This window comes from Bos mutus, chromosome 12 (assembly GCF_027580195.1).
Source record: "Bos mutus isolate GX-2022 chromosome 12, NWIPB_WYAK_1.1, whole genome shotgun sequence".
Taxonomy (NCBI): domain Eukaryota; kingdom Metazoa; phylum Chordata; class Mammalia; order Artiodactyla; family Bovidae; genus Bos; species Bos mutus.
In genome coordinates, this window is record NC_091628.1 from 57,011,571 (window position 1) to 57,037,069 (window position 25,499).

Sequence of the window (25,499 nt, forward strand, 5' to 3'; positions counted from 1 at the left end):
CTTTAATTATATTTCAAATATTTGATTAATTTTATTGTTTTTAATGTGTGTTGAAACAGACATAGGCATGATGTAGAAAAAATTGTATACCTGTGGCGGATTCATTTTGATATTTGCAAAAACTAATACAATTATGTAAAGATTAAAAATAAAATAAAATTAAAAAAAAATTGTATAGGCTTACATAAATAATTGAATCAAGTAACCCTAATATTGAGAGTACTGATAAAACTTTTATGGCAACATTTGTTTATCTCATCAAATAAACTTCCACTGCCTTTAATAAAATTTAATAAATTTTAACGGGCTTCCCTGGTGGCTCAGTCAGTAGAGAATCCACCTGCAATGTGGGAAACCTGGGTTCAATCCCTGGGTTGGGAAGATCCCCTGGAGCAGGGCAGGGTAATTTTTTTTTAGTAATACAAATTTACTAAGATTAAATAGTTATTAAAATAACAATAAGGAAAATGTAGTCTAAACCAGGCAGTAACATTCATATTATTGTCTTATTCTCACAACTGAATTCTTAAAACAATATTTAGTTCAGTTTAGCTTAATTTATTATGACTTAAAGAAGTTTACAATAAGTAAAAATATATACCTGTTCTCTGCTTAAGATTAACAAGTGAAAGAGAGATTTTAGCCAGTGAGATGCAATTACAGATCATAGAATAATTAAAAGAGAAAGTACAGAATACCTTAATTAGGTAAATATGACCTAAATTGTATTAATATTTGGGAAATGCAACTATTAAGAGTAAATATTTACAAGCGATGTTAATTACATTTCTCAGATTGTTCTAGAGGCTTTACATCACAAATAGAAAACTTCTTAAAAACAGAATTCTGGAGTATAATTGGTGAGAATATCATACCAGGAAAATATAAACTCTGGTAAAGCTCACAGAAAAAGTGATATAATGCATTAATATGCATAGTTTTCAAGTCCATGGACACATCTTCATATTTTTATACATGAAGTGAGCCAGAGGAAAAGTATGTGTCATGAATATGAAGATGCACCTGGCATAAGAACACTTTTTTCATTAGCAGCATCTTCAGCTTGTAAAGAAAAAGCGACACTTCACGGATATGATTCATGGGAATTATTTGAGTATTGACGTTTCTGAACATGCTGGAGAGGATGTGAGTGAAAGAATCTTGTTGCAAATATGTATGTATATTTATAGATCAAAGCTAAGTCAAAAGCAACAATATTAATTCCATGATTCCCATAGGGATATTCTCCTAGTTTTCTTTGTAAGCCAATTTTTTTTTAGGCTGAATCCAAACCCCAACCAAGTATATATAAAGTTGCTCCCAGCAACCTATACCTTATGACTAACAAGGTTTTGAATTCTGTTTTATATTAGCTTCATGGTATTTGTAATCCATTTATTTGCTTTCACAAATATTTATTATCAGACTGTTTCTACTGTTATTTTCTGTTAGAGATTTAGTGATTTTCTAAGTTCAGCTTGAGCATGGCATGCAAAAGAAATGATTTTATTCAGAAAATGTCTAAAAAGAAAAATGAAAATCTATGAGAAAATGTACAACTTGCCACTATTTCACCATATGTTAAAGGCATGAAAGTAAGAGAGAGAGACAGTAGAGACAGAATATTTTTGATAATATGAAGAATTTTTAATGGAAGACTAAGTTAAATATATTGGTAAAATGTCAGGACACTGGGGTGTTGAAGAAGAAATTGAGAAAGCTTGTTAAGCAGTAAAACAGATCCTAAGCAAATTTCTGTACCAGATGCAAAATTGATCAGTATTAAACTGAATGAATAAACACAGTAGGTTCCTCTTTTCTTATTTAGATATTGCCAGATAACATAAGAAATACCAATTAAATAACTAAGAAATTCTTAAAACTCAAGCGGAGCATCTAATTTGCATATAAATAAGAGTGAAATATCCCTTGCATCTAAGGTTATGTCAATCTATGGGAGATTAATTCTTTCTCACCATAATTTATTTCCACTATTTATTCAAGCCACTTTATCAGACCCACATATTTTGCACCTTCCAGTATAAGCCTTCAAATTACAAAGACAAGAACTATACCAATAAATTTACTGCTTGAATAGTCTCTTGCTTATATCTATTCAAGCAGATCTGCACTGAAGCCTAGAAATGGTGGCTTCAGTTTGAAAGTTTTGTTTCCTTTAATTGTAAATCTCTCAAGGAGGATAAATTGAACTAAAAGTAATTTGTTATTAACTTGAACACTAACCTTCAAATGTATTTTTATACATGTTTTTATAGGAATCTGTGTCATAGTATCGTACAATGGGCTATTGAATTCAAGTGATAACATTTAATATCTCAATGTGCCTATAAATCAATATATAAATTTAGAATTAAGCAGACTGTATAAATTTCTTATAGCAGCTGTAACAAATTACCAGCTTTGAAACAACACATATATTCTCTTACAGTTCTGGAGGTCAGAACTATTCCTTCTATACTGCAACAGAAAATCAGTTTCTATATCATTTCTAGGGTCTAGAGGCCATCTGCCTTCCTTGGCTTACAGCCTCATCCTCATTCTTCAAAGCCAGTAGTGTATCATCTTCCAACCACTCTCTTTCTCTCTGCTTCTATTATTAAATAACTTTTGCTCTGTCTTTTGTTCCTTTGTTTCCCTCTAACAAACACCTCTATGATTTCATTGAGCCCACTCAGGTAATCCAGGGTAATTTCCCCATTGTTGTGGTTGTTGTTTTTGTTTAGTTGCTAAATTGTCCAGCTCTTTCATGACCCCATAGACTGTAGTCCATCAGACTCTGTCCATGGGATTCCCTAGTCCACAATACTGGGGTGGATTGCCATTTCATTTTCTGGGGATCTTCCTGATCCAGGGATCTGACCCAGGTCCTGCATTGGCAGGTTGATTACCACTGAGCCACCAGGGAAGTCATATTTCCCCATGGAAGACCCTTAATTTAATCATACCTGCAAAGTCTCATTTTCCATGTAAAATGACATATTCACAGGTCCTGGAGTTTAAGGTTTGGACTTCTTAAGGAAGCTATTATTCTGTCTACTATGCAGACTATATGCTTCGTGGATGTTCCTATAAGAGTGTAATCGTCGTTGTTGTGTGTCTGTGTTGAGTTGTGTTCAATTCTGTGACCTCATGGATTGTAGCCCACCAAGCTCCTCTGTCCAGGGAATTTTTCCAGACAAGAATATTGGAGTGGGTTGCAATTTCCAACTCCAGAGGATCTTCCTGACCCAGGGATCGAACCCATGTCTCTTATGTCTCCTGCATTGGCAGGTGGATTCTTTACTACTAGCAGCACTAAGTTTACTAAATATTTAAATATTCCAAGCAACAAAATACTTCATGTGATTAAGGTGGGAATAGTTTGTCATTGCTCATAATGATCTAGAGACCATGAGCTTTTATGTGTATTTAGAATGAACAGTTTACTTAAGTGACTGTGAGTAATTTAGCTATAAGCATCTACTTCCATGTTTTTGAAACTGCTATAATAATATTAAGTGAAACACATGAACTGCCAGTATGAAATAACTTTTTATTTAGGGAATTACAGTTTCATATGATTAAAAATAAGATATCTCTGCACTTGTGATTACTACATAATAAAATATATAAAGTAAGATTAGCAGCATGCTTGAAAAAGTGATACATGTGCATTGTAGTTACTACAATTTCATATAGAACTGACACATTTATTACATGCAGGAAGACTTCTAATTCTTGAACACAGAAGAGATACTAAGTTCATACATAATAGCTTAGTTTGGAGAGAAACAAGATACGGAATGAATCCTAGACAGTGTAGTTGATAGGAAAATGACCCCAAAGAGAGGACAAATACATAGGACCATAGAGGAAGGAAGGCATGATTATTTACAAATCTGTATTACACTTTTTGAAAAGATTTCTCTTGCTTTAATTTTAAGATATAATTTTCAAGAAGCCAGATAATTGGAAAAAAATAGTTCCAAGAAAATTATGACCAGATGGACCATATAGTCCACTAAATAGCCTGGCAGAGAAAATGTAACTTCTCTGCTTTGCTTATAACCTTGCCAGAATCTTTGTTATGTGCAAATGTTGAAAGGTTGAAAACATTTCTCTGGATTACTAAGACGGTAAGTGGAAGCTCATTAATGCTTTCTGTACTTCCAGAAAAGTCGCTTTCAGATGTCAACTCTAAAATTTGTGATAACTGACACTTCCCTGGCAGTCCAGTGGTTAAGACTTCATCTTCTAATGCAGAGGGTGTGGGTTTGATACTGGTCAAGGAGCTAAGATCCCACACGTTGTTGTTGTTGTTCTGTTGTCCAGTCATGTATGACTCTTTGTGACCTGCTGGACTGCAGCATGCCAGTTCTCCCTGACCCTCACCATCTCCTGTCCATTGCATCAGTGATGCCATCCAGCCATCTCATCCACTGACACCCTCTTCTCCTGCCTTCAATTTTTCCCAGCATCAGGGTCTTTTCCAATGAGTCAGCTGTTCACATCAGGTGACCAAAATATTGGAGCTTCAGCTTCAGCTTTAGCATCAATCCTTCCAATGAGTATTCAGTGTTTATTTTTTCTAAGATTGACTGATTTGACCTCCTTGCTGTCCAAGGGACTCTCAAGCGTCTTCTCCAGTACCATGGTTCAAAGGCATTGATTCTTCAGCATTCTGCCTTCTTTATGGTTCAGCTCTCACAGCCATATGTGACTACTGGAAAGACCATAGCCTTGGCTATCCAGACCTTTTTTGGCAAGTGATGTTTTGCTTTTCAACACACTTTCTCTCTCTCTCTCTCTCTCTTTTTTTTTTTTTGTCATTGATTTCCGGCCAGGAAGCAATCATTTAATTTCATGGCAGCAGTCACTATCTGTGGTGATTTTAGAGCCCAAAAGGAGGAAATCCATTGCTGATTCCACCTTTGTCCTTTCTATTTGCCATGAAATGATGGGGCTGTATGCAATGATCTTAGTTTTTGTTTTTTTAATGTTTAGCTTTAAGCTGGTTTTTTCACTCTCCTCCTTCACCTTCATTATGATATTCTTTAGTTACTAAGGAACTAAAGATGCCATAAGCCTAGTGGCCAAAAAGCTAAAACATAAAACAGAAGCTATATTTTAACAAATTCAATTAAGACTTTAAAAATGGACCACATCAAATAGAAATCTTTAAAATAAATAAAATCTGTGATACTTATTCAAGTCTGGGAAGTGGACTGCTGCTGCTAAGCCACTTCAGTCGTGTCTGACTCTGTGTGACCCCATAGATGGCAGCCCACCAGGCTCCCCTGTCCTTGGGATTCTCCAGGCAAGAACACTGGAGTGGGTTGCCATTTCCTTCTCCAGGGAAGTGGACTATCTCCTAACAATTGTTTATATATTTTGTTTCCCCAATATCTCAACTAAGAAGATGAATTAGTTTTATTATTTCTAGTGGTACCTGTTCTTTCAAATATAGATATTAGTTTCAGATGGATATTGGTGGCGATTTGCAGTGAAGTTTCATTGGTAATCATTTTCTTGGTCTGAAATTGTTTAAGCACTTAAGTATTTACTGAAGCCCACTTTCATCTAAAGGGCATATTTACTAATATAAAAATATGATATATTTATTGCTTTTGTTTAGCTGAAATTTAATAAATAGAGTTCAGTCCTTTTAATTGGAAGGTGAAAATAAAGGAGGAAATTATAATAATAATAGTGTTAACATTGAGTACTTACCTTGTATCATTCAAATTTTCATATTTCTACATAGGTTACTTCATTTATTTTTTATTACAACTTATGAGGTGGGATGCACAGTTTTCTCAATTTACAGATAAAAATCAAGACATAGAGAAATAAACTAACTTATCAAGGATCATACAAGTTTCTGGCCTCAAACCCCAGTAGGGTAGAAACATGAAGCTGTGGGAAAACTGAGAAAGGAGTCAGAGTGAAATCAGAATATAGGTTGTCACTAATTGCATAAGATGGGCTTGCCAGGTGGCTCAGTGTTAAATAACCCAGCTGCTTGCGCAGAAGATGCAACAGACACGGGTTCAATCCCTGGGTCGGGAAGATGCCCTAGAGAAGCGAATGGCAACTTTCTCCAGTATTCTTGCCTGAAAGATCCCATGGACAGAGGATTCTGGCAGGCTACAGTCCAGGGGGGTCACAAAGAGTTGGATATGACTGAACTTGAAGACATAATATAGGTGAGTCGGATGATAAAATATAAATTCAGAAAAAAGTGGCAAAGTCACAAGAGTTTTTTTCTCTTTTGTTTTTCCTCTACTCTACACTCTGTGAGAATGCAAGCCTGTATAAATGTATCTAGTCATTTTTACCAATATTTTTCTAGGATGGGCTTTTCTGGATTTCAAGATGTTGATGTATATTCAGATACTCAGATTTGAATCCACTTTCTCCAATTAGCTTATGAAGGATGCCAGAATACACGATCCAAAAATGTGACACTTTGACATAATATTATTTTGAGCTGAAGGTACTTGAGAAATAGCAGATGCTAGAAGAACATTCTAATCTCCTCTTTTCTTTGTGAAAAGGGTAGATAAAAACTCCATGTGAAAGGTCCCCTCCCTGTAGCAAGAAAAGAGAAACTTTCTTCAACAGGGAGTTAGACTCAAGAGAAAATTCTGTACGGAGACATTGCTAAAATAATTCTTCTCTTCTTTCAGTTTCCCCACATAGTTTAGTTACATCTCCACAATTCTCTCTTTGTTCAACCTCAACTTAAAAGTTTTTAATTTTGTCATTTCTTTGAGTCTTTATTATGAGGATTCTGCTATTATATAAAACTTAAATTAGTATACTTTTTTCTTGTTAACCTGTCTTATGTCATCTTAATTATTGGTCCCAGCCAAACACCCAAAGAGATGGAGGTAACATTTCACCTCCTCTGCATCTATTAATAAAAAGAAGAAATTTTCATTAACCTGACATGCCATCTTTCTACTCTTTATGAGTAATAAGGGGAATAAAGAAGACTTAGTTCTTGAAACTCTAGAGTACAGTATTTTTGGTATGGTAATATAAGTTCCTATTTTGGGAACTTTTGGGAAGAGTAACATTTGTAAGAATTGGTCATATATTATGTAATTCCTATGATTTCATTCCTTTAACTATTAACCTTCTTAAGACAAATAAGGTGTTTAGACAAAATAATGGAATATATGAATATATATTTATGTAGACACAATTGTAACACAATTATGTAGACACAAGCTGAATGCAAGGACAAAAGGAAAGATATACCCATCTGAATGCAGAGTTCCAAAGAATACCAAGGAGAGATGAGAAAACTTTTCTCACTGATCAATGCAAAGAAATAGAGGAAAACAGCAGAATGGGATTAGATTAGAGATCACTTCAAAAAATTAGAGACACCAAGGGAACATTGCATGCAAAGATGGCCACAATAAAGGACAGAAATAGTATGGACCTAACAGAAGCAAAAGATATTAAGAAAAGGAGGCAAGAATACAAGAAGAACTATACAAAAAAGATCTTAATGACCCAGATAACCACGATGGTGGTTGATAGATGATCAATCAACTAGAGCCAGACATCCTGGAATGCAAAGTCAGGTGGGCCTTAGGAAGCATTTCTACGAACAAAACTAGTAGAAGTGATAGAATTCCAGTTGAGCTATTTCAAGTCCAAAAGATGATGCTGTGAAAGTACTGCACTCAATATGCCAACAAATTTGGAAAGCTCAGCAGTGGCCACAGGACTGGAAAAGGTCAGTTTTCATTCCAATCGCAAAGAAAGGCAATGCCAAAGAATGTTCAAACTACCACACAATTGCACTCATTGCACACACTAGTAAAATAATGCTCAAAATTCTCCAAGCCAGTCTTCAACAGTGTGTGAACTGAGAACTTCCAGATGTTCAAGCTGGATTTCAAAAAGGCAGAGGAACAAGGGATCAAATTGCCAACATCCACTGGAGCACAGAAAAATCAAGAGAGTTCCGGAAAAACATCTACTTCTGCTTTATTTACTATGTCAAGCCTTTGACTGTGTGGATCACAACAACCTGGAAAATTCTTCAAGAGATGGGAATACCGGACCTCCTTACCTGCCTCCTGAGAAATCTGTATGCAGGTCAAGAAGCAACAGTTAGAACCAGACATGGAACAATGGACTGGTTCCAAATCAGGAAAGGAGGACATCAAGGCTGCCTATTGTCACCCTGCTTATTTAACTTATATGAAGTACATATCATGCAAAATGCTGGACTGAATGAAGTACAAGCTGGAATTAAGATTGCCAGGAGAAATATCAGCAACCTCAGATAGACAGATAACACCACCCTTATGGCAGAAAGTGAAGAACTAAAGAGCCTCTTGATGAAAGTGAAAGAGGAGAGTGAAAAAACTGGCTTAAAACTCAACATTCAAAAAAATGAAGATCATGGCATCCAGTCCCATCACTTCATGGCAAATAGATGGGGAAACAATAGAAACAGTGGCAGACTTTATTTTCTTGGGCTCCAAAATCACTGCAGATGTTGACTGCAGTCATGAAATTAAAAGATGCTTGCTCCTTGGAATAAAAGCTATGACTAACATAGACAGTAGAGACATTACTTTGCCAACAAAGGTGTGTCTAGTCAAGGCTATGGTTTTTCCAGTAGTCATGTATGCATGTGAGAGTTGGACCATAAATAAAGCTGAGCACCGATGAATTGATACTTTTGAACTGTGGCTTAGGAGAAGACTTTTGAGAGTCCCTTGGACTAAAAGAGATCAAAACAGTCAATCCTAAAGGAAATCAATGCTGAATATTCATTGTACGAACTGATGCTGTAGCTGCAACTCCAATACTTAGTCCTCCTGATGTGCAGAACTGACTCATTGGAAAAGACCCAGATACTGGGAAAGATTGAAGGCAGGGGGAGAAGGGGATGCCAGAGGATGAGATGGTTGGATGGCATCATCAACTCAATGGACATGAGTATGAGCAAGTTCCAAGAGTTGGTGATGGACATGGAAGCCTGGCATGCTACAGTCCATGGGGTTGCAAAGAGTCGGACGTGACTGAGTGACTGAACTGAACTGAACTGAGGATAAGATCTTTGGTTAGTGTCCTTGTAGAAGTCACTGAAACTATATGAGCACCAAATGATATCATCTGTATAATGAAACTCTTAAATCAGATGAATTTTAATTGTCCCTGCATGAAAAAGACCAATTAAAAAAAAAAAAAAAAAAAGGTTAAATACTTCAAACACGTGGCTGAGGAGAGATTTCTTCCTGAAGAGACAAGAGTTGAATGACAATTTGTGTGATGCTGAGGATCTTTGAGGTCCCCACCAAACCAGAGAGGAGAGACCTCATTGAGCACCTAGATCATTCAGTTGAAACCACAGAAAGGCTATTCTTTACCTCATCCTTTTTGAGCTTGAAATCACTTATTGGAAGTGTGTTCTGAACATTTTAAAGATTAATTCAGTGGCTCAGACAGTAAAGCATCCCCCTGCAATTCGAAAGACCCAAGTTCGATCCTTGGTTTGGGAAGATCCCCTAGAGAAGGAAATGGCAATCCACTCCAGTACTCTTGCCTGAAAAATCCCATGGATGGAGGAACCTTATAGGCTACATTCCATGTGGTCGCAAAGAGTCAGGCACGACCTAAAGACTTCATTTTCACTTTCTTTCACTTTTCACTTTCACTCTTTTATCAGCTGGACTGTGACTGATTCACTTTTCACTCAGTGAGATAGCTAAAATAATCAGTTTCTTCAGGCTTTAGAACGTTTATATGCATGCATCTGCAGCTGAAGTTTGTCTAATTAAAAAAAAATGCTTTTACAAATATGAACATTTGATTTTAAATGTATACTATGTGTGTTCTGTTCCTGAAAGTTATCAGTTTAAACTTTTACAGATTTAGAGACATTATTCTAAACATTTAACTTGATTTAAAATCATACCTGAAAATTTCATAAGCTTAAATAGTTTTTCAAAATAAAAAAGGTAGGACGTTTCTGATAGGTATTAGAAAGGCTTTATTTATTTATTCATCTTTAAGAAGCTGAAGAGAACAATTAGACTTCAAGTTAAAATACACACACACGTATACACATATACATAACTGTGGTCATAATCATTAATATTCAAATTTTATGTGTTCATAGGACCTAATAAGTCCAGGTGTCAGTTTCCAAATGCTAAGCCACAGCATTCCTTGGAGAGAGCTATTAATTGCAAGGTTTTTTGTTTGTTTGTTGTTTTTCCTGAAGAGTGATTTAAGCATGTTTATTAAAGAAAGTAGAGATAAAGGCTGAATATTAAAGATCTATCTTCACTCTTCCAGTTCTTTCATTTCAAAACTCACGTTACTTTAATGTTTTTCATCTCCTTTTTTCATTACTATAGATTATACAGTAGTCTACTGCAAATTTTAAAAAATATTATAATGATTCATAGTATTTTACCTATTTTTAATATTTTTATTTTATAATGTTTAATATATTTGAAATGTAAATATGTTCAATTTAATTGACTTAAATTTGTGAGGAACCAGAAGATGGTTATAATATACACATTGCTGCTGCTAAGTCGCTTCAGTCGTGACCGACTCTATGCGACCCCATAGACGGCAGACCATCAGGCTCCCCTCCGTCCCTGGGATTCTCCAGGCAAGAACACTGGAGTGGGTTGCCATTTCCTTCTCCAGTGCATGAAAGTGAAAAGTGAAAGGGAAGTCGCTCAGTCGTGTTTGACTCTTAGCGACCCCATGGACTGCAGCCTACCAGGCTCCTCCATCCATGGGATTTTCTAGGCCAGAGTACTGGAGTGGGGTGCCATTGCCTTCTCCAATATACACATTAGGTTTAACAAACACAAATTCATTACATTTCAGTAGACCAGAAGTTCAAAATTAGTTTCCCTGGACTAAAGTTGATTCCTTTTGGAGATTCTGAGCAGTGATCCATTTCCTTTTAGCTGACTATATTCTCTGACTTGTGGACACTCTCTCTTTCTTCATAGTGTTACTGATCCAAGTTTGTTTGCCTAATACACAGCTAGCTGAAGGCTGACACATTAAGGTTTGCAGCAGAGAAATATTTTATTAACAAGGCGACCAAGAGAGGAGACAGGAGAACAAGTTTCAGATCTGCCTCCATGAAGGAAAGGGGCTCAGCAGATGTATGGGATAAAACCAAGATAGGAGCATAGGGAAGGGTTATTAGATGAAGAAAATAAAAAGGTTATACCATCATTGTTCTGCAGAGAGGAAACTGAGCTACAGGATTCTTCATGGGATGCAATGTTCAGAAATCAGCAGCTTTAGCATGCTCTGAGGATGGAGATTTTGGCCCTCTGATGTTTTAAAAGCAGCCACTGGTATATGCTCAGTTGGAGAGCAGTGTCCTTAACCTGTCTTAATTGGCTTGAGCTCAGACTCGACAGAGCTGATTCCGAGTCCTTGAAAAACAGCTTAGGCATCCATCTTATTGTTTAGGCTAAGTGAAACTTGGAACACATGCACATTTTTGTAAAAACAAGGTGAGCTTGAACAGTGAAGGCAGGTTACTGGTGTAATGGATGTTGTTCGGCCACTCATCATGTGCAACTCTTTGCAACCCCATGGGCTACAACACACAAGGCTTCCCTGTCCTTTATTTTGAATGTTGAGTTTCAAACCAGCATTTTTACTCTCCTTGCTCACCTTTATCAAGAGGCTCTAAGTTCCTCTTTGCTTTCTGTCATAAGGGTGGTTTCATCTGAATATCAGAGGTAATTTATTTCCCCCAAAATCCTGATTCCAGCTTATGCTTCATCCAGCCTGCATTTCAAATCATGCATTTTGCATACAACTGGAGAAGGAAATGGCAAACCACTTCAGTATTCTTGCCTTGAGAACTGCATGAACAGTATGAAAAGGCAAAAAGATAAGACAATGAAAGATGAACTCCTTGGTCAGAAGGTGGCCCAATATGCTACTGGAGACCAGTGGGGGAAAAAAAAAAAAAAAGAAACTCCAGAAAGAATGATGAGATGGAACCAAAGAAAAAACAACACCCAGTTGTGGATGGGACTGATGATGGAAGTGAAGTCTGATACTGTAAAGAACAATGTGTATAGAAACCTGGAATGTTAGGTCCATGAATCAAGGCAAATTGGAAGTGGTCAAATAGGAGATGGCAAGAGTGAACATCGACATTTTAGGAATCAGCGAACTAAAATGGACTGCAATGGGTGAATTTAAATAAAATGACCATTATATCTACTACTGTGGGCAAGAATCCCTTAGAAGAAATGGAGTAGCCATCATAGTCAACAAAAGAGTCCAAAATGCAGTACTTGGATGTAGTCTCAAAAATGACAGAATGAGCTCTGTTTGTTTCCAAGGCAAACTATTCAATATCACAGTAATCCAACCAGTAATGCTGACGCTGATGTTGAACGGTTCTTTGAAGACCGACCAGACCTTCTATAACTAACACCCAACAAAAGATGTCCTTTTTGTTATGGTGAACTGGAATGCAAAAGTAGAAAGTCAAGAAATACCTGGAGTAAGAGGCAAATTTGGCCTTGCAGTACAGAATGAAGCAGGGCAAAGTTTAATAGAGTTTTGCCAAGAAAATTCACTGGTCATAGCAAACACCCTTTTCTAAAAACACAAGAGAAGACTCTACACATGGACATCACTAGATGGTCAATACTGCAATCAGATTGACTATATTCTTTGCAGCCAAAGATGGAGAAGCTCTATACAGTCATCAAAAACAAGACTGGTAGCAGACTGTGGCTCAGATCATAAATTACTTATTGCCAAATTCAGACTTACATTGAATAAAGGAGAGAAAACCACTAGACCATTCAGTTCAGTTCAGTCGCTCAGTCATGTCTGACTTTTGTGACCCCATAGACTGCAGCACACCAGGCTTCCTTGTCCATTCAGGTATGACCTAAATAAAATCCATTACAATTATACAGTGGAAGTGAGAAATAGATTCAAAGGATTAAATCTTATAGACAGAGTGCCAGAAGAACTATGGACAGAAGTGTGTGACATTGTACAGGAGGCAGGGATCAAGACAATCCCCAAGAAAAAGAAGTGGAAAAAGTCAAAATGATTGTCTGAGGAGGACTTACAAATAACTATGAAAAGAAAAGAAGTAACAGGCAAAGGAGAAAAGGAAAGATATACCCATTTGAATGCAGAGTTCCAAAGAATATCAAGGAGAGATAAGAAAGTCTTCAGTGGTCAATGCAAAGAAATAGAGGAATACAATAGAATGGGAAAGACTAGATATCCCTTCAAGAAAATTAGAGATACCAAGGGAACATTTCATGCAAAGATGGGCTCAATAAAAGACAGAAATGGTAAAGACCTAACAGAAGCAAAAGATATTAAGAAGAGGTGGCAAGAATACACAGAAGAACTATACAAAAAAGAACTTAATGACCCAGATAATCACGGTGGTATGATCACTCACCTAGAGCCAGACATCCTGGAATGTGAAGTCAAGTGGGCCTTAGGAAGCATCACTATGAACAAAGCTAGTGGAAAGGAGTACATCAAGGCTGTATATTGTCACCTTGCTTATTTAACTTATATGCAGAGCACATGATGAGAAATGCTGGGCTGGATGGAGCTCAAGGTGGAATCAAAAATACCTGGGAGAAATATCAATAACCTCAGATATTCAGATGACACCACACTTATGGCCGAAAGTGAAGAAGACCTAAAGAGCTTCTTGATGAAAGTGAAAGATGAGAGTGAAAAAGTTGGCTTAAACCTCAACATTCAGAAAACTAAGATCATGGCATCTGGTCCCATCACTTCATGGCAAATAGATGGGGAAACATTGGAAACAGTGACAGACTTTATTTTAGGGGGTTCCAAAATCACTGCAGATGGTGACTGAAGCTGTGAAATTAAAAGGTGCTTGCTCATTGGAAGAAAAGTTATGACCAACCTAGACAGCATATTAAAAAGCATACACATTACTTTGCCAACTAAGGTCCACCTAGTCAAATCTATGGTTTTTCCAGTGGTCATGTATGGATGTGAGATTTGGACTATAAAGAAAGCTGAGCACAGAAGAATTGATGCTTTTGAACTGTGGTGTTGGAGAAGATTCTTGAGAGTCCCTTGGACTGCAAGGAGATCCAACCAATCCATCCTAAAGGAGATCAATCTTGAGTGTTCATTGGAAGGATTGATGCTGAAGCTGAAGCTCCAATTCTTTGGCCACCTGATGTGAAGAACTGACTCATTGGAAGAGACCCTGATGCTGGGAAAGAATGAAGGCAGGAGGAGAAGCGGGTGACAGAGGATGAGATGGTTGGATTGCATCACTGACTCAATGGACATGAGTTTAAGTTAACTCCAGGAGTTGGTGATGGACAGGGAGGCCTTGTGTGCTGCAGTCCGTAGGGTTGCAAAGAGTTGGACAAGACTGAGTGACGGAACTGAACTGAACTTTGCATAAAAGTTAAATAAGCAGGGTGACAATATATAGCCTTTATGTCCCCCTTTCCCCTTTTGGAACCAGTCTGTTGTTCCATGACCAGTTCTAACTGTTGTTTCTTGACCTGCAATCAGATTTCTCTGGAGGAAGGTCAGGTGGATGGTATTCCCATCTCTTTAAGAATTTTCCACAATTTGTTGATCCACACAGCCAAAGGCTTTAGTGTAGCCAAGAAATCAGAAGTAGATGTTTTCCTGGAATTCTCTTGTTTTTTCTGTGATCTGACAGATATTGGCAAGTTGATCTCTTGTTTCTCTGCCTTTTCTAAATCCAGCTTGGATATCTGGAAGTTCTTGTTTCATATATTGTTGAAGCCTTGCCTGGAGGATTTTGAGCATTACTTTGCTAGCGTGTTAATGAGTACAGTTGTGTGGTAATTTGAACATCCTTTTACATTGCCTTTCTTAGGGATTGGAATGAAAATTAATTTTTCCAGTCCTGTGGCCACTGCTGAGTTTTCCAAATTTGCTGGCATATTGAGTGCAGTACTTTCACAGCATCATTTTTTAGGGTTTGAAATTGCTCTGCTGGAATTCCATCATCTACACTAGCTTTGTTCACAGTGATGCTTGACTCTTTGCAATCCCCCAGACTTATATCCCACCAGGCTCCTCTGTCCATGGAATTCTCCTGGCAAGAATCCTGGAGTGGGTTTCCACTCCATTCTCCAGGGAATCTTCTTAACCCAGGGATCAAACCCAGGTCTCCCACATTTCAGGCAGATTCTTTACTATCTGAGCCACCAAGTGTATTTGCAAATCAGGTGTAATGGATTTAACTAATAATTACCTTTGGTTTCAATAGTCTGTTACTCCAGTCTCTGCTTCTAACATCTAATCACATTCTTCTCTTCTGTACTTGCATCTCCTTCTGACTCCCTCTGACTTTTAAGGACACTTGTGAACATATTTAGTACTAACAGCTAATGTAGGTTAGTACTCTATCTCAAGACTCTTAAAGCATATTCTTTTTAAGCTTGAGAGAAGGATTACCACTATCATGATTACTTAACATAGGCTTGATCAATGCTAATGGTTGTGGTTAGTACCGTAATACTTAACGGTCCTGGTCAATGCTGTAAGGAAAGAAAAAGGAATATAGTAATTTTTTTAGCATGAGGAGGGAAGAGGTAATTAGATGTTAAAGAGTGTCTATAAGACCAGATACAGAATCAATGTTTTTAAAATTCATAGCAGTTCAAAAGGATAGCATCTCCAAGATCAACTTAAAATTATTTTACTTTATCATGAAAATTCCAATATGATTTCTAAACATTAGATGCTGTGGTGACTTTGTATTCTACCAACCTATCAAAGTTGGAATAATACTTTGAAAAATTCCTCTTTAGGTTTAAAATATGGTCAGCTATGATAGAAATTGTGCTGATAAAAAATCTGCCTGCCAATGCAGGAGACACAGGTTCAATTCCTCATCTGGAATGTTCCTCTGGAGTAAGAAATGACAACCTGCTCCAGTATTCTTGCCTGGAAAATCCCATTCACAGAGAGGCCTGGTAGGCTATAGTCTGTTGGGTCACAAAGATTTGGACATGACTGAATAAGCACACACATGATAGAAAATAGTGTTAGATTTGGAAGGTTGAAATCAAATAAAAAACATTTTTTATGCTCTGAAATTTGGTGTCAGTTTTATTCTTTTAAAATAAGGTGTGTACATTGTTTTCTTAGATACAATGCTGTTGCACACATAACACACCACAGCATAGTACACTATAAATTTATATGCACTGGGAAACCAAAAAAGTTCATATGACTTTCTTTATTTCTACATTTGCTTTATTGTGGGTGTCTAGAACCAAACCTGCAATATTTCCAAGGTATGCCTATATACATGTTCTGTTTTTCAATTAATTTTCTATTTTAATACTTCTAGATAAAAATTCCATTTGTCTATATAGTTTGAAACTTCATGAGGGCTTCCCAGGTGGCACTAGAATCCCCCTGCCAGTGCAGAAGACATAAGAGATACAGGTTTGATCCTTGGGTCAGGAAGATCCCCTGGAGAAGGAAATGGCAACTCACTCCAGTATTCATGCCAGGAGAATCCTACAGACAGAGAGTCTGGCAGGCTATAGTCCATGGGATCGCAAGGAGTTGGACATGACTGAAGTGACTTAGCACTTAGACTTAGAAACTTTATAAACATTACTTAAAATATACGTGGAAGAATTAAAAATCACAATAGCAAGATCAGTTATAATATAAAACATAAAAGTAGTTAATATTTTCACTAGATATTAAGATATTTCACAAAACTATAGAAGTGAAAATGTGTTATTATTTATGGATCATGGTAAAGTTTTGATTGCAAAGTGGAAGTGGAAGTGATGTAGATACTATATCTCATCAGTGTCACATGAGGGCTGCGTAACTGCATCTTCATAAAAATTCTCTGGTCAAATATGTGGTAAAGTCAACATAACATTGATAATCAAACTTTAAATATTTGGGATTGAATTATTATTATTTTTTTACATGTAACAGTTTTCCATTGGTGTTGTTGCAAACCATCATCCACTTAAAAAGTCACAAATTTATTATCTCACAGTCCTGTAGAAGTTGGATATGGGTCTCAGGGGGCTAAAATTATTATTTTGTCATACCTTGTTCCTTTTCGGAGGATCAGGGTCCTTGCCTTTCTAGATTCTAGAACTCACCCACATGCCTACATTGTCATCAACATTGCATCTCTCTGGCATGATTCTGTGACTCTGAACTCAGCCAGAGAATATTCTCCTATCTTAATAACCTATTTGCCTATATTTACTAATAACTCATTTGGATAATCCAGAATAAATTTCCCACCTTAGTGTTCATAACTTTATTTCATCTGCAGCCCCTTTCACCACATGAGGTAACATATTCTCAGGTTCCAGAGATAAGGATGTGGACATTTGGTGGAACTGGATTCTACCTATCATCATGTGTGGTTAATGAAAATAACAAAATGAAGATGGAGTATGAAAGGAAAATCAATCTCAGAAAGTTGCCTACTGCAATGCAGGGACCTTCAGTGTTTTTAGACCTATGGATTTTCTCCCACTGCAACAGTTCATGAAGCCTCTTGACTCTTCCCGATATGTGAATGTCAAGTCTGATCATGCTCTGATCAAAATTCTTGTGCCAGATGACATCCAAAATTTTACTCTATATTTCCTGGATTTATCACCATGGTAACATATCCAGAAATCTCAGGGCCTATTTGAGACTGATGATGAACAGTTTAAATTACAGTTCTATTACTGTTTATGTGATTTTGTTTTCTTTAGAAGTACCTTACTTCTTGCATATGGACAAGACAGATGGTTGTCTTTAAATAGAGTTGATATAAACTTAGATAATAAAAGTGTAATATTTTTTCAGAGAACCCAGCATATTCAGAGTATATCAATAAAATGAGATATGAAGAAAATAGAGAAAAAATAAAGTTGATGATGAATAGGATGTGAGTGTATTAGAGGAGAGAAAATCTGATGAAGAAAAAGAGCAAAGGGAGAAGGTACTTGGATAAGCAAGTTAAGAGGTTGCAATTTAAAAGTTTGTTTTGAGTTTATTCTTGAAGAGATGACTTGCTTTAGATGATGAAAAATTCAAGTTTATACTAGATAGGGGTTGTGAAAGTAGACTAGAAGGGACGGACCGTGATGAATGGGCTATTCACATGAATGTTTAAATGATATATGTTAGTGAGAAGAGTTTAATATGGTAGTGAAATGTGATACAGGAGTTTAAGCTGTTAAAGGATGATTGGACTTAAGAGAAGGTAAATTAATAATCTGCATATGAAAGCCACAGGAACGCAATAGATATAAAATGACACTTGGAGGAGCTGCCACTTTTGCCACATGATAGAAAAAGTGTTATTTTGAAAATTGTGTTTGGAAGCAAGGGTGATACCAAGGCCATCTTTTTCATAGCCTAAGTTAAATAAATATGTAGCATGAAAGAAAAATAATACAGTAAGAAAAATAACAACCACTGATGATAGTAATCTTTTAATAAAAATAAATATTAACATTCAGAGGAACATTTGCTGATCATAAATTGAATTTTTAAAATACATTCTAGAAAAGTTAGTTGAATGAAGAAAACTTTTAAATACAGTTGCCCATGTATATTGGTGGGGTATTGTTTCCTGAATACTCTGCATACAGAAAAATCTGAGAATGCTCAAGTCTCTTATGTAAACATACTCACATCCTCCTATATACTTTATTAAAATCATCTCTAGATTAGTTATCATACCTAATGCAGTGTAATGCTATGTAAATAGTTGTAAGTACAATGTAATTGTTATGTAACTATTTGCCAGCATTTGGCAAATTCAGGTTTTGTTTTTTGGAACTTTCTGGAATTTGTAAAAATATTCTTTTATCCAAATTTTAGTTGAATCATCAGATACAGAACCTACAAGCACAGATCCTGGTAGTGAGTTATTTAAACTAAATACCCAACAAATCAGCATGGTAAGGCACCAAATAATCAGAACAGACAAACAGACACTGACTAGAAATAACCAATAGAGACCAATTTTAACAGCTGAACACAATATTAGGGTTCTGTTCTGAAGAAGATAGAAAACTTGCATTTAAAGCAGTATCATAAATAAAAAGGAGTGCCAGCCATGAATGTTGTGGTAGAGAAGGAAACACATAGGTTTAGAGCTGTGGGGTTTGTATTAACTATCATTGTATGGTGTTGATGGCTCTGATGATTGCTGCCATTCTGTCAATGGTATGTATATTTTAGAGTCAGGTGATTTTGACTCTTGAGGAGTGTCTGCAAGTAATTCTAAGTAAACCCACCCAGACAGCTTTTGAGAAAACTGTATCCACGGATATAGAAAGGAAATTCTCAAAGACTTGATTGATGGAGAGGGATAGCTACTTCCCTGACCAAGTAAGGGGGAGATGATCCCATCTAAAAAATCAGGTATTCTCTCCAACTGTGCCTGTGTGTGTGTGTGTGTGTGTATGTGTGTGTGTGAATGTGTGTGTGTGTATGTGTGTGCCTGAGAGAGAGAGAGTTTAGGGGCATCAGTTGGACAGCCCTGTCTTTCATGTTTGTGTTTATTGACATTGATTCTGTAATCTCATATTTTCCCTTTGTACTCTTGGAATCAGCTATGAGGGCCTCCTGGCTATTTGTACTACTTTGTTCAGAGAATTATATTCACTGCAAAGGCCAAGTGCTTAGAAGACACTATTTTCAGAAAAATGCTTCTGGATGCTTCTGTGTTTCTATTCTGTTTCCTGAAGAAAACAGCAGGAATTTTCACCCTCAGGATAGTTCCTATTCTCTACATTTTGCACTGTGTTTAGATAGCATATTTGAAGCATACTTTCTCATAGACGAGTGCCCACTGGGAGCATAGCAAATGTAATTTGACCTATTATCTTGGATTTACTTCTGTTTCATGGCCTTCACTGCTCGTGTCAGTGCCTGTACTTGCTCTGAAGGCAAAGTGAATCTAAGAAAAAGGAAGCCAAGAATTGATTTACCATTCAGGGCAGCCCTCTAGGGAGATAACCTTTACTAGATTCATTTTTCACAACTTTATGTGCCAAAATTAGGCATATATCATATGTTTGGTTAACAAAAAGGGGGAAGGGAAATATTCCTGAAAATTTTTAAAGTGTAGTGTGACAGCCTTTTCCTGTCTATGGCCAATAATTAATAAGGTTTAAGAACTCCAGTACTGCTGAACGACTTCAGATAAATGATTTCTAATCTGTGTAGGGCAATTGGCACTATTCCTCAGTTATTTTTCCTCTTCATGTATCTCAATGATGTTTGCACATCTCCATTCTGCTGCTAGTAGAACTTCCCTGGGCAACCATCTCTTCCTTCAAGAAAACTGAAGTTGTTGGGTCAGAACTGCATAAGTTTCAATATTTTTTCCCTAAAAAAATATTCTATAAACACGCAAACTCAGAACAAACATGCACCTGCACACTCCTGAGCACTCTGTCTTCTTCCAGCTCCTCCACTGGTTGTCCTAGTACTTACTATCCATATCTATTTCATTTTTTTACCTTTTTCAATACAGTGCATCTATTGTTGCTTCACTGTTCAAGTCATTCTAGGAACATGCTCAGGCCTTTAAAAAAAAAAAAAACAGGAAAACCACAAATCCCTCTATCCCTGCACCCCGTGATAGCTTTCCATGAAATAGAAAGTGCCATTTTATTATCTACCCCTCAGCTCTCAACATACTTCAATCTGAGCTCTTCCTTCATCTTCACAATGAAATCATGGTTGTTCTAGTGATTTGTCATTTCATTAGATACCCTCTCAATTTTTTTTTACAGGAAAATCTAGAAGATATTTTATGTTATTCATTACAGCCTCTTTCTTGGATTCTCTACACCTTTCAATTCTTTTCAAACATATTTTATTGATTCTATTTCTGCTTTTTACACTTTTGTTCTAGATCTCTTTCCAGAACCTTATTTAGCATCATTCTTTGATTGTCATCCCTTCCATTTTTCTCTCTAAAGTGCTCTCTCTATTTTCTGTACATTTTCCCTAAGAAATTTATACTTATGGCTTCAACTGATACTTCTTTTTAAGTACGGACAAATCCTTAGATTCAGCTCAGATTGGCACACTTTGCAAGGAACATTTTTGAATCTTCAGCCATCTTTTCAGATGGTCTCATATGGATGTCCTGTATAAAATTAGAATCTATCTATCTCTAAAGTATTATTTAAAATTTTTATTTTATTATTTTGTTGCAGGAAGGGGGGCCTTCCCAAGGGCTGAGTGTGGACTCTTGTCTAACACTTGGAAATAAATTGTTTGAAGAGATACATGTGCTGATACAGCAAAAGATTTTATTGGGAAGGGGATCCAGGGAGAGAATGGCAGGGTAAGGGAGCCTGAGTGAACTTCTCTACCATGTGGCTCACAGTCTCAGGTTTTATGGTAATGCAGCTAATTTCTGGATTGTCCTGGTCAGTTATCTTGCTTGGCCCATAGTCTCACTCAGGGTCCTTCCTGGTTGCACACACATCTCTCAGCCAAGATAGAGTCCAACAAGATGGGCTCTGAGAGGATGGTTGACTCCTCTCTCTTTTGGACCCCTCCTGAATTGCCGAGGTTAGCTTTCCATACCAGTTTTTTGTTTTATTTTTTTCCATGTTCCTAATGATTGTGTTAGTTGCTAAGTCGTGTCTGACTCTTTGCGACCCCATGGGCTATAGCCCCATGTATGGATGTGAGAGTTGGATGATAAAGAAAGCTGAAGAATTTATGCTTTTGAACTGTGGTATTGGAAAAGATGCTTGAGAGTGCCTTGGACAACTAGGAAATCAAACCAGTCAATCCTAAAGGAAATCAGTTCTGAATATTCATTGGAAGGACTGATGCTGAAGCTGAAGCTCCAGTACTTTGGCCACTTCATGCGAAGAGCTGACTCATTAGAAAAGACACTGATGCTGGGAAAGATTGAAAGCAGGAGGAGAAAGGGATGACAGAGGACAAGATGGTTGGATGGCAACACCAACTCAATGGACATGAGTTTGAGCAAGCTTCAGGAGATGGTGAAGGACAGGGAAGCCTGGCATGCTGCAATCTATGGGGTCACAAAGAGTTAGATAGGATTGAACAACTGAATGACATGGATTGTAGCCTGCCAGGCTTCTCTGTCCATGGGATTTCCCAGGCAAGAGTATTGGAATGAGTTGCCATTCCCTTCCCCAGGGGATCTTCCTGACCCAGGGATCAAACCCAAGTCTCCTGCATTGCAGGCTGATTTTTTTTTTTTTTTTTTTACCATCTGTGCCATTCCCTTTTCTTTATCTAGATCTCTTATTGTGAGACACATCCAAACTTCTTACTGTGAGACAGATCAGGCAAGCAGCCCAGGCCACAGTGGGTGGTTTCAGTCAAAAGTCCCCTAAAATTTTATTATTAATGTTTATTTTTATTGCTTTGTGTGTGTGTGTGTGTGTATATGTGTGTGTGTGTGTGTGTGTGTGTGTGTATCTCCACTTCAACATACTTTTAGAAAATCACTTTTAGTATTCCTTTCCTGCATTCCATTTCCAATAACACCTGTCAGACAAGGATCAGCAAACATACAGATCCCTAAGACAGTTTTCAAAAATGTGCTTCAGACTCATAGCCCAGTTTCCTGCTATATAGCCTCGTATGTATTTGCCACAGACATTTTAGATTCTACATATGCCTGTCCCAAATCCATTCCTTCAATGTCAGTATTTTTCATCTTCTGCCTTCATGATCTTTTAAAATCCCAAGTCAGAAATTTATTATTTGCCTTTAACTTCTTTTTTTTAAAACCTTGGACATATAGTCAATTAATGTTTTGCTTATTTTGCTTCTTTGTTGCATAATAGATTTATCCTTTTTGTCTTTGTCTTCACCACTTTTGTTGGTTAATCTTATGTGTCAAGGAATGTCGACTAACAAAACATTCCTCCTTAATAATTGTTTAACTTCCTAACTTGTCTCTTTTCCTCCAGCTTTTCCCCATTAGGCCAATTTGTCTTGTTGCCAGTAAAGTCTCTGTCTTAAACATAATCTGATCGGTGAATTCTCAACTGGGAGCTTTGCAGTAGTTTTTTATTCCCTTTGTGATAAAATACATTCTTTTCAGTATTGTTAGATAGTTAGAATAGGAAAAAGGAGTCCAAAATGGCAGTGGCCAAAAGATAAGAAAGGGAAAAGCCCCTGAAAATAGAACAAAGGAAGGTCGGAGGGCCAGAGTGAGGACCTCAAGTGAAACAAACAGCACTTCTGACTAGCCCAATTTACATAAGGCAAGCCCAGGGGGAGGACGAAAAAACATACAAAAAGAGGAGCCTAAGGGCCAGTGGTCTCTCTCTCTTCTCTTCGTGTCTTTTGGGTTGGCATGCTGTCACGCCTCAAGGATGTATTTTCCTTTATTTTCTAAATAAAACTGAGCTGTAACATGGAGCTGTAACAGTGGTCCATCTGAGGGCTGTAACACTGGTCCGTCGCTTCAAATTTTTGTTGTGATGAGACAGAACAGAGGAAATTACACACTCCCCTGACAGTATCTTGGACTTGCTTCTCTCACATCTCTAGTACCTTGCACATTTGTCTCTGCTGACTACATATCTAACCATGATGTAGCAGAATTTACATAATTTGCTTTACAAGCATGTTATACTATCTGTTATTTTGCTCCATCCATCTGGAATGTCTTTCCTGTCCTGTCCTGCCCTTGCTTCACTCTACTACTTTCTTATTCTATCTAGCTACAGGGATCCTAATTATCCAAGGGTTTCTTACTTGAATTCCTGCTGTGTATAGAAGCAAAATGAATCATGACAAGCATCATTAAATGACAAATTATTAAATTAGTCTTCTTAAGTCTTTTTTAAAAGTCTGAATTCTATTCCTTATTTTTAATATCGATCTATTTGTGAATCAGATTCTTACAGATTTGTGAAATCTGCAATAAATATGCATCATATATTAATTGCAAAGTAAAATTGCAAATATAGCCAAAATAATTTCAATAAGCATATGATAACTGAATGATCCTGGAGAAATGCTAAAAATCACAGTAAAAGAATGACAAAAAGTTTGGAGAAAATGATAGATGCATGAAAGGAAACAATAAAATGATTCTGTAGACAGTTGAGGCCTCCTGTGATTATTTTTGAAAACAATACTTCCCTTTATGATTATGATTAAAAAATTCAGACCTAAATGTGAGACTTGATGACATGGTTTTATATTGTAGTATTAAGAAAATGAAAACAGATAATCACCATTGGATTCAAATTCTGATGCAAGAATCAACAAATATATAAATATAACTTATATTTTGTTAATGTAAATAAATACAAATGCAAGATGAATTCTTTATTACAATAATATTTAATTTTAATGTTCACAATAAATGTTAAAGTATTTTTAATTATTTACAATGATATTTTGTTCCTCATTTCTGTTAGTTTACTTTAGTCTTTTTTCTTAAGTAGTAAGGTTTGATATATTCTCAAGTTGGATTTCATGTATATTTCTCAATAAATGTACTTTTTAGGTGAGATAATATTGCTGCATTTATGTATTTGCTTCCCCCCACCCCCAAACACATACCCCATATGTGTAAGCTTTTAGAGGATTATTTGATATTACATTTTAAATGCTTCTTTTTAAACAAAGTGTCAAATAGAGGACCAAGGATAACAAGTATCCAAATAATACCCATTGAGTAAAATTCAAGAAAGTCTGTACACAGATTAATCAAGTTCAACATTTGAAATTATTTTTGGTAGAGAATAAAGAGTCACAAAGAAAATATTATGCTCACTCATCACCCAGGGAAAACAACTATCTCAGGAGAAATACAGTAAATGGTAAATACCAAAGAGAAAGAAGAAAGGAAAGAAATAAATTATGTTTCCAACAGGAGAAAACACACAGAAGAGTCTTCAGCTGTTGGTGAGCATCATGTTTTGATAATAAAGGGATGTAATGGATTCTACTTATAGAAATCACATGTGTTGCTGATTCACACTAAGTATACACATTCATAGAAATGTGTATGATTTCAGACTTACTGTACTCACAAAATAGCTATCCTTTTGGGGAAAAAAATCCACATGAAATAAAATTCCTGTATTAAATATTTTGATTAAAGGAGCTGAAATTATTTCCAAAATGATGATACAGGAAATCAGGCAGAAATCAAATACTTCTTATTAACACATGGAAAAATATGTGGATATGTTTCAAATTTCACAATGAGACAGGAGAAAAAAATCACAAATTTTTAATAAAAATTCAAAACACCAACATAATAGTCAAATGTTTTTTATGTATTAAACAATATGTTATTAAAGCCTGCATTTAAAAATCAGCAGACTACAATGCAAATCAAAACTACAATGAGGTATCACCTCGCACCATCAAAATGGCCATTGTTAAAAAAAATCTACAAATAATAAATGCTGGAGAGGATATTGAGGGAAGGAAGC